The following is a 3,724-nucleotide window of genomic DNA, read 5'->3' on the forward strand; positions in this document are numbered from 1 at the left end:
CATCACATCAAATACTTGAGCATCACTATTGGCTTTGTATACCGACACGTTGTACTGTGTAACATGATTTTGTGACGGCCCTTCCTGAATATATCAAAGAATGACATCAATTCAATTACTTACAATAATCTGCGTATATACCTTTGTGTGATCACAATTAACTTGAAAATCATGTTTGAAGAGCAATTTTCAGCCAGCCAGTCAGTAGCTTCGTTTCGTTTCAAACAGCGATTATGCACTAGGCATTTGCGCAGGATTCTTTCCCGGCAAAGCGGCAAGACAGCGCGAAAAGGGTTGTTGCCAAAGGACGCGGATCCTTTTCTCATGTATTTTTTTAAATAGTTGACAGATGTTTTATCTCAAAATCTACACTACTTACCCACAATTAAAACAGAACATTTTCCTTTTTCTCAATACATTTACCTTATTGTGATAGATAATAATAATAACTAAAACGCAAAATAAAAGTAGGCATACGAACGCAAAAAAAACACAAAAAATACAACACTTCAGATTCATTATGTACCATATGTATACAGATATACAATGTTTACTTAAAATAACTGTTTTCACAGCTTCTCTAGGTATCAGGCATCCGGCCGAAGTCCACTGCCAAACAGTTTGGTCCTTCGATGCTGACCATCATAAGAGCATTGTGGACAGCATATATCGGGCATAAAATTCACGATTTTCTTTGTTAAGCCTTTTCATGGTGCTGATGCCCGTCTTGCAGTCTGAAATGCCTTAATCGTAAATTACACTGAAATACAACTTTTAAATCGCTTTGAATTAAATACGTCGAGGTATTTAAGAAAACAACTTTATTTTGTCATTTTGATATAAAATAAAGGACCCACATTGTGATATAGGATCAAGTACCCACTAGCTGTATATAAAGGGAGGAGCAAGCTGGTCAACAGCTGCCAGCATGTAGAGATGGTTGTTACTGTACCGTAAATGAATGTTCACCACCTCAATTGCATCATAATCCCTTTCGCTGTTCCCGGTAGGCAGCCTCGAACCTGCGTCCATTTTTAAGTGTTGAGTAAACGGTAATGTTGACACGGTTAGCACGTTTCTAAAATTACAAAGTAACAATGGTTGATTTTCAATATATTCTCATATAATATGATTGTTAACAATTGATTATGATGAACTAATTTTTTAAATTATCGTTTGTTTACATTACGTTCCATGGTTTAGTTTTAGTACATGGTTAAATTAAATATCCCGCTATGTGTTCATATTTATTTTCTAATTCAGTAGATTATATCAGCATAATTAATGTTTAGGCTAGCATACCCATACCTTGCCAGTGAACTGCTGGTCCTGCTCCGATCATAGTCAACAATACTTAGGGGACAGACACCTTTATTTACTCCCGATTAACGACTCGTTAATCTTTCACACGTCTTATCAAAGCCCCTTACACACTCACAGCTGATTAGCACGTGTGTGTTTTGATTGGCCGTTTGTCGAATGCAGACAATATTCCGATCAACGAGTGTGAAATTGTCAAGCGTAGCGGCGACATGATAAAAATACAATCACCACGGCAATATTTAGTTTGAAGTTTAGGCATCGCAGGGCCGCTGTGCTAAACTGACCGGGCAAATTGTTCAGTGAAGGAGTTATGGTATGAGAGAGCTGTATAAGGACACGCTTAGATCGGTTGTATAAGAGCAGGTGCCAACATATCTACGAGTCTTGATAGTTTCTAGTTTTTAGTGTCATTAGTTAAATTTAAATACTAAATACGTGTAAACGTACGCAAAAGTGGTCGCGCATATTTCACGAAATTTTCATGTATAAAATGTCTTGCAATTGCACTTACATTCGTTTTGCAGTAAATTTCTAGTGTGTTTGTCCCGTCATACTGGTAATGCATCGTCTATTGAGTGTATAAAAATGTATAACACACGCTGGGACTGAATAACACTATACAATTTGCAATAGTGAATGCTTATTTGTTTAATATATGAACATAATATCAAGTATATGTATTTATTGGATATATGTGAAAAGTTCATATGGGTAAAATATTATGCTACGATACTTGTTTATGAATTGTCATGTAAATATGATATAACGATTTATCGAGTCCGATCATATTTGCACGATCGTTGAATGATTTATATGCATATCATTATTGTATATGTGTAACTGGTAATATGACATGATCTTTAATTGCGGCAATCCTGAATATTTTTGCCTTGGTATTTCCGTGTTGGATCCGATGCGTGCTGTGTTATTTTTGCTTGTGGGGATGCATCTGTCCAAATATGCTCCATTTCCGATTTACTGAAGTATTTCGGGAAGAAAATATCCCACTATATTCACGGAATATTTATAAGCTTCATAGCATATTTCATAGTGATCTGTGTTGTTTTTTAACACAAATTATAGTGAATGCATATACAAATTAAAAGATGCGAATGCCAAATGTAAAAAAAAATCTGTTTAAAACGGAAATCTCAACAGACAAAAACAACTGTGGAATCAACTGTGGACACAAGTCCTTCAACGAGTGATAGTGCCCACTCAAGTGTCATTGTTTAATAATATAGCAAACTATGTATTACCAAAAACCTATTGCGTGTTAACCTTTAATCGTATACCGAAGTAATGCAGTCGTCCTTATGATGGGATGATGGGATAATGTACATGCACTCAAACTGATACGAGTAACACATGTTGCAAGTTGATCGCCTTAGAAGGCTAATACACATACACAAATTACAACGATGATAAACATGCTTTATTAGAAGCTGTCGATCTCACCATGAAATAAGGACATGTTACTTAAATTATAACAACGTTCTTCTCAGGCTGCTGAATGGTCATATTAATTATATATATTGATGTTATTCGAATGATATGATTATTTACATAACATAAATATAACACATATGTTAAAAGTTGCACACAATCATATTTATGTATTTAAATCGCAAGTACTCAAAGATATTAAAATAATCGGTTCATAAAATAATAAGCAGTTATATAAAATACCATATAGAAGACACCGTCATCAAATCCGTCTTACTTGGTTCATGTACTTATTGAAGACAGGTTTGCTATCACAGTTAATTGCCCTGCACAATTAAAATTCGTATAAGCGGCCATTGCAAGGTATATCGAATGGTTGTACGTATCCATGAACAGTCGACATTTGCTTCTTATTAACAATGATCTACTGCACATTACATACACTTGGGGACTTTCTAACGAAACACGTATACAAATCAATAAAGCTCCCTTATTTTCGAACGGATTTTGATGAAATTTGAACTAAGACTAATTCAACACATATCTAATAATTTATGTTTAGTTAATGGAAATTGATCAACAGTAAACATATCTAACATAACAATTTAGAAAATCATTGAAAAAGTAAAATTATCAAAATCGTACGTCGTAAAATAATAATGTGAAAAGTAAAACGCATGTACGTCTTAATACCCGGTCGGCTTGTAATATTGCGCTCATACGAGCCATATTGTTTTGTTTTTTTATTAATATTATGTTTTCTTGGTGTAGGATGATGAAATTGAAATTAAATTGGAATTATATAGCGCGCTGTACTACACTTAATTACTTTTCGAACGCAGCATTTTTCAAACTTGAATATCTCAGTTTTGAGTTATTGTTATTTAAATTTGTACATGTGATCATCAGACTACAGTATGTACTAGCAAACAATAAAATCATTCACCCGTGATGA

The sequence above is a fragment of the Dreissena polymorpha genome, chromosome 8, assembly GCF_020536995.1.
Source record: "Dreissena polymorpha isolate Duluth1 chromosome 8, UMN_Dpol_1.0, whole genome shotgun sequence".
NCBI lineage: Eukaryota > Metazoa > Mollusca > Bivalvia > Myida > Dreissenidae > Dreissena > Dreissena polymorpha.